Consider the following 8,264-nt stretch of genomic DNA (forward strand, 5'->3'; position numbering starts at 1 on the left):
GGTTATACCACATACGTCCCGATTGTTTTAACCCATATAAAGATCTTTGTAATTTAATCGAATACATTTCTTTGGGTTTTGCATTTGATGCTTCTGGTACCTTAAATCCTTCAGGTATCTTCATATATATATCACTATCAAGTGATCCATATAGATAAGCAGTCACAACATCCATGAGATGCATTTCTAAATTTTTAGAAACTGCCAGACTGATTAAGTACCTAAAAGTAATTGCATCCATAACAGGAGAATAAGTTTCTTCATAATCAATTCCCGGTCTTTGAGAAAAACCTTGAGCTACAAGTCTAGCTTTATACCTTGTAACTTCATTTTTCTCATTTCTTTTTCGGACAAAAATCCATCTGTATCCTACAGGTTTCACATCTTTAGGAGTGAGAATGATGGATCCGAAAACTTTTCTTTTATTGAGTGATTCTAATTCAGCTCGTATTGCTTCTTTCCATTGAGCCCAATCATGTCTATTTTGACATTCAACCATAGATGTTGGTTCTGGATCATCATCATTATTCATGATGTCATATGCAACATTAAATGAAAATTTCTCATCAAGATTTTTCATTTCATTTCGGTTCCATAATATTTTTGAATATGCATAATTGATTGCAATTTCTGTATTGACATCATCAATCTCCTCTGCAGTAGGAGTACTGATTTGTGGTTCTTCTTGAACACTTTCTTTTACTTCATTATCAGCTGATTTTCTTTTTCGAGGATTTTTATCCTTTGAACCGATTGGTCTTCCACGTTTCTGACGTGGCAAAGATTCATGAGTGACGTTATTGCCAGCTTTTGGAATTTCAATTCGAGCTGGAGTATTTACTGCTGGTATATATGATTTTGTCACCGTTTTTGTATCTGTAAATGCATCAGGCAATTGATTTGCAAGTTCTTGTATATGCATTATCTTTTGAACTTCTGTCTCGCATTCTTTTGTGCGAGGATCAAGATACTTTAATTGAGGTTCACACCATGAAACATCATTTTCTTTATTTTTCATTTCTCCCCCTAATCTAGGGAACAATGTTTCATTAAAATGACAATCAGCAAAACGTGCTGTAAAAACGTCACCTGTCATAGGTTCAATATACCTTAATATTGAAGATGTTTCATATCCAACATATATTCCCAACCTCCTTTGAGGACCCATTTTTGTACGTTGTGGTGTCGCAATTGGAACATACACTGCACAACCAAATGTTCTAAGATGGGAAATATTTGGCTCTTGACCAAAAGCAAGTTGTAGGGGGGAATATTTATGACTTGCACTTGGTCTGATGCGAATCAATGCAGCAGCATGTAAAATTGCATGACCCCATATAGATACAGGGAGTTTTGTTCTCATTATCAATGGTCTAGCGATTAACTGTAAACGTTTAATCAATGACTCGGCTAAACCATTTTGTGTATGCACATGAGCAACAGAATGTTCAACAACAATTCCTATAGACATGCAATAGTCATTAAATGCTTGAGATGTAAATTCACCAGCATTATCAAGTCTCACCCTTTTAATGGTGTAATCAGGAAAATGAGCTCTCAATTTAATAATTTGGGCAAGAAATTTTGCAAATGCCACATTACGGCTTGATAACAGACAAACATGAGACCATCTGCTAGATGCGTCTATTAGAACCATGAAATATCTAAATGGTCCACATGGTGGATGAATTGGTCCACATATATCACCTTGAATTCTTTCAAGAAACATTGGTGATTCTTTCTCAACCTTAAGTGGTGAGGGTCTAGTTATCAATTTTCCAAGAGAGCAAGATGTACATGGAACCATTGTATCATGATGGATTTTTCTATCCTTTAGTGGATATCCATGAGTACATTCAATAATCCTTTTCATCATTGTTGATCCTGGATGGCCTAATCTGTTATGCCATAAACTGAATACACCAGGATCAATATATTTTTCGTTAACTACCATATGTATTTCTGGTACATTTATATGTGTATAATGTAATCCAGAACTAAGTCTTGGCAGTTTTTCAACCACATGACTCTTGTCAGTGATACTTAAATATTTCTCATTTTCTGTTGTCACTGACTGATAATCATACCCGTTAAGGTATATGTCGGAGAAACTCAATAAATTTCTGCTTGACTTGGGAGAAAATAAGGCATCATTTATTAAAAATTTTGTACCATTTGGTAGTATGAAATTTGCCTTTCCTATCCCTTTTATCAAGTTAGCAGGTCCTGATATTGTATGTATAGTTCCTTCCGTTGGTTTTAGATCAATAAAATATTTCTCGGATTTAAGTATAGTGTGTGTAGTTCCACTGTCTGCTATACAGAGATCTCCACCACTTGATTGATGTTGTATTCCAGCAAAATTCATATTGAACTTCATATATAAGAAATAAATAGTGAGTACATTAATATTACACAATATTTTAAACGCAAATAGATAGTACTGAAACATTTAGCAAACATAATGACAAAGACAGACGATATTAAATCGTTTATTTTTCAAAAAACACACAACTTAAACATTCAAGAAATCTTCATATAAATCAGATGGTTTCTCAGTGACTGTTGGATCAATATTATCCACAAAATTTACTTCCTTTTCTTTACCTTTCAGCGAATCCTGATACATCTTAACAAGATGTTTAGATGTTCGGCAAGTATTAGCCCAGTGGCCCATTCTACCACATCTGTAGCAAGATTCTTCAGAATTTTTAGAAGAATTTTCTTCAACATCTTGTTTAATGGGCTTGTTTTGTGGTTGATATTTATATTTTCGTGGATTACTATTTCTTTGACCACCACGGCCACGACCACGTCCACGCCCATTACCATTACCATAAGGATGGTTTCTACCATAGTTATGGCTTTTGGCATGATGATGGTGATGGTTATTATAACCACGACCTTGCCCGCATCCTTGTCCCTGTTTATAATTATTTGCAGTATTTGCTTCAGGGATTGCAAGTGTACCAGTAGGACGGGATTGCTGATTTTTCATTAATAGCTCATCATTTTGCTCTGCAACTAAGAGATATGAATTAAGTTCAGGATATGTTTTGAACTTTAGCATTCTCAAATTTCTTTGCACTGTGATGTTTGCAGCATTCATTGTGGAGAAAGTTTTCTCCATCATGTCTGCATCACTAATTTCATGTCCACAGAATTTAAGTTGTGAACATGTATTATACAGAGCTGAGCTGTATTCATTTACTTTCTTAAAGTCTTGGAACCTTAATGTTCTCCATTGTTCCATTGCAGCTGGAAGTAAAATTTCTCTTTGATTATTGAATCTGCTTTTGAGACCTTCCCATAAAACATGGGGATCTTCTACAGTCACATAATTATTTTGTAAGCATTCATCAATATGTTGATGAATAAAGCAACATGCCGTAGCTTGTTCTTTTTCAGAACAAGTGTTGTTTTCATTTATGGTTTCAAGAATGCCCATTGATTTAAGATACATTTTTACTTTTATAACCCATGGCATGTAGTTGTTTCCAGTTGATTCTAAAGGAGTAAATTTAAGCTTTTCCAGATTCGACATTTTCTATTATCAAAAATTAAAACAAACATCATGATAAATTAGAGTCAATTTATATTCATAAGTATATAAACATTAAACATAAATTTAATATAACATAAATGATAAGTAGGTGACAGTGTCGACCATGTGTAAGTAATCATAAATAAATGTTATATAACAAAAATATAAATATTAGTAAACATAAATGAAAATTTGGCGACAGTGTCGACCATATATTTTTTCAGGTGGTATAACCGACCTATATCATTCTGGTGGTATAACCGACCATATATCATTTTGGTGGTATAACCGACCATATATCATTTTGGTGGTATAACCGACCATATATCATTTTGGTGGCAGAGCCAACCATATTTAGTATTAAGATTATCGTGCTGATAACGTGTTATAATTCAGTAGGCTTATAACTACCTTTAGTGGTTTGATTCTTGATGTTATAATTCAGTAGGCTTATAACTACCTTTAGTGGTTTGATTCTTGATTTAGAATACTAATAATGAAGTGTAAGAACAAAGATGATAATGGAGAGAAAGAAAGAAACACTTTGTAAGTGTGAGAAATGGTGCAAGTTTAATGCTTGCATTCATGAGTATTTATAGCCTAAAATCTCAATATAAAAATACATACTTTGTGTACCAAAATTGACTATATGTATACACCAAAATTGACTATCCATATCTATATTATTATTATTATTATAACAATATTTACTTGATATGTTATTTTCTTTTATTAATATAAACTTCAACATATAATATCTATAACTTTTGTATATATTTATATATACATTTTTATTTACAACCAATTGCTCATGAATCGTCGGGAATAGTCAAAGGTCAAATTGAATTCATATAATTAGTTCAAAAATTTTTGAGACTCAACAGTACAGACTTTGCTTATTGTGTCGAAATCACATAATGATCAAGTTTAAATTTGATCGGAAATTTTCGGGTCGTCACATCCTTTGTAAATAGAATATCACCCGATAGCCGGAAAATCATTTTATATCGAAAAATCCTTTATCCAATCGTACGAAATGGAATTTGTCATCAGTTCAAGTCACTCGGATTCCGAAATGGAAACCCACTCAAGCTCCGAAAGCAGTGTGACCGGAATGGATCAACCAATCAGTCATCACCTATTCTAGATGAATTGGGGATGGGTTCGTAGCCTCCTCAATCATTGGAGACAAAAAGAAGGTGATCCTTTCCATCCACCACATTGCTCTGTTGACGAAGAACCTGAAGCACTTACCGGTGAACCAATCCGAAACACCATTTTCTCTCTCATTTCCAGAGTATCTCATCATGATTATATATTACATCAAATTTTAGATTTTATTTATCCGCTCATCCGAACCGACAATCACCCCGGTGTAATAGAAGAAGTCAATGAGCTTCGAGCTCGGGTAGTAGCTTTAGAGAATATGGTGCAGAGATTACAAACACCAGCAGCAGCACCAGCAGCATAACCAGTACCACCATCATCAACGCCAACAGTACCATTACCACCTCCAACCACAACCGTGTCGTAAACCTCAACTTCACAATCTGTCCCCCGAGCATCAACGTCATACGTTCTGTAGATACCAAGAGATACCACCAACAACAAACGATGAAGTGTTGATTCATAACTTCATTGGAGAAACATTTTGCAACGATTATATAATCTCTAAAGTCTTAGAGATTATCTATTCTAACCATAACCAAAAACCAGATGAGTGAACCAAAATGATAGAAGGAAGAGTAGAAACCCTGACAAGAATGATGCGTGATTCACAAGCTAGACTTGTTTTACCAACAGCATCAACAGTACTGTAGCATCACCAGCACCATCAGTATCGTCAGCTTCATCAGCCCTAGCAGCACCTATAACATCACAAGCTCCGACAGTTCAAGAATCACCATGGACATTATTACAAATCAACAACAATTATGTCATATCAACCAGATATGAATTATTAACTCATTTTCACTGAAGGATTTATATGTATATCTTATATATATAAATTTCCAAACCATAATAAATCTTTCCGTACTAAGCTATTATGTGTGAATCTTAATTACGCGGTTAATTCATATTACAAATATGCAATAATGTACGTCCTTCTCCCGCAACTTAACCATCATTAACTACAATCTCTGTCTCAATTCAACAAATTCCAATTCATAATAAATCAAGTATATATTTTATTTTACACTTTCATCATCGATGTAACCGAAACTTTTCAGATACCATCATTCGTACTTTGCGAAGTTCACAAGAATTTAACAAAAACCAACATCACGCCTCAACAAATAACGAAGTATTGATTCATAATTTCAATATAATTGAAGAAATACTTATGTAATCTCTAAAGCCTTCAAAGGATTATTCAATTCTAGTTCCAACCGTAAATCGAATGAGTTTAATTTAGTATTAACTCATTAAAATCTATGTTACATCTGAGGAGAATATATATATATATATATATATATATATATATATATATATATATATATATATATATATATATATATATATATATATATATATATTCATAAAGACTGTAATAAAATTCTTATGTACAAAATATTAATTGTAAAATTTTTTTAACGGGTAGGTAATACCCGAGATATATATATATATATATATATATATATATATATATATATATATATATATATATATATATATATATATATATATATATATATATATATATATATATATATATATATATATTCACAATTAATATGTTACATTCTTCGAATCTGATTAAGCAAATTATCAACAATACTTCCTACTTTCACAATAATATACATTCTTTCATAGAAATCCAAACAACCATATTCATTCAAACTCAATTCTGATTTTGAAACCTCAGAATTCAATTCGAGATATAACCGGTATCATCACTTTTAGATTCCTACATCTTTCAAAGCTATACTTTGACTTCAAAACTGTGTTAGAACATCAATTGTATATTAACGATTACAATCTGTATTCAAACCCTTCAAAAATTTCTGAAGACACTACAAATAATGAGCAATCGAGATGATGATCCAACCACATGTTACCCACAGTTATATACCTGAAAAACTCTTGAAACCAAAGTAAAAGTTTAAACACGTATCTGCATCAGATTCTTTGTCATTTATTAGCAAAAATAACTTTGCGATTCCTTTTCAAAGTAGCCAGTTTTGTCATAGCTCCAGCAAGTCAACTTCGACTTTTCAGTTGAAACATCTTATTATAACCTCGATATATACGTGGCCCTTTCACCATCGTTACCGGGGAACCGTTTATGTTCCACCACATTAGCAATAAATTTACCAACAACTCCACTGATCTTTGATTTTTCCAAAAAATCATTATATTTAAACCCCATCATTTATTCATCTGCACCTTGTAACGAGAATTGCCATACGAATCATCGGGAATTAGCAATCAGTATTTTGAAATCTCGCAGCATGTCTACGCCAATAGTTATATGTGTACATATAACGGACTTACATACTTCGGATGTGAAGTTTCTGAAAAACATCCTGAACTGCCGAATAGTTCTTGAAATATTGATGAAGCAGCAAAAACTATAAAACGACCTTAACAGTAAAAAGTTTGATAATAATGAATAGTGTGCTGGCAAAGCGCAGAAAAAGAGAAGTCTTGGAACTGAAACCGGATTGAGCAAAGTATGAAGGAGGCTGTAGACAAATCACAAAGACTGAACCTGACTTCAAAGAATCCAAATGATTCAGTATCTGCTGAAGTCATTAACGAATACCTTGCTTCTGACTCTAAACCCCTGCGTATAATATCCTTCATCATCCTCTGATATTAGAAATCCTAAGATATCATCATATCTTTCATTATAAATATCCTCCATATTTCTGAAGATATTTTCATAATTATTCTTATCTGAAATCATTTATCTCTTCGCGCTATCTGTATTACATCATAAAAGACACTATTTTAGTTTCTAAATTCTGAAACATTCGAGTTTAAAATAGGAATATTTTTTTTGAAGTAGTGTTGGGAGCTGAAGCATGAGTTAGTATAATATAATGACACTTGATCAACGTGATTATATTACAGTGAGTCATGCTGAGTTTCTAAATGGAATGTGATGATTCACAGATCATAACATCATCATGTGCCATGTTATACGACTCTTGTATTCTATTTAACCTCTAAAATATCAAGAAAATATTTCTTGATGATTCGGCTTTTTCCGAGGTATTCTGGTAATTTGACAAGTCATGATCATGCCATTACAATTTCCTTCCTAGAACATTAACAATAATTCATTCCGAAATTCATATATGTGAATTCTGGACCATTACAAGCGGTACTTAATCGTAAGAAGAAGAAACGAAAGGACAAAGCTCCGAAACAGAAATTGGGGTATAAATCGCAGCAAATAAAAGAAAGCATTAACTGGAGATGACAATGATTATGGGAGACAGAAGCAGGGACATTGAAATATAAGAGAAAATATAAAACCCAACAACCACCCTGAAATTATAAACCATATATATCAATACATATAGCAATATAAAGGCACGGAAGAACTAAAAACACTATAAAACCAAGTGTATAGTAGAAGTAAATAGATTCTTCCGGCGGTAGATGAAAAAGAAGAATGACTGATATGAAGGTTAGGAATATATCAAGAAGCAGAACTGGATGAAGCATATTTATGAATGCTTTAAAGTATAAGTTAGAAATAATGGAAAGT

This window comes from Rutidosis leptorrhynchoides, chromosome 9, assembly GCF_046630445.1.
Source record: "Rutidosis leptorrhynchoides isolate AG116_Rl617_1_P2 chromosome 9, CSIRO_AGI_Rlap_v1, whole genome shotgun sequence".
NCBI lineage: Eukaryota > Viridiplantae > Streptophyta > Magnoliopsida > Asterales > Asteraceae > Rutidosis > Rutidosis leptorrhynchoides.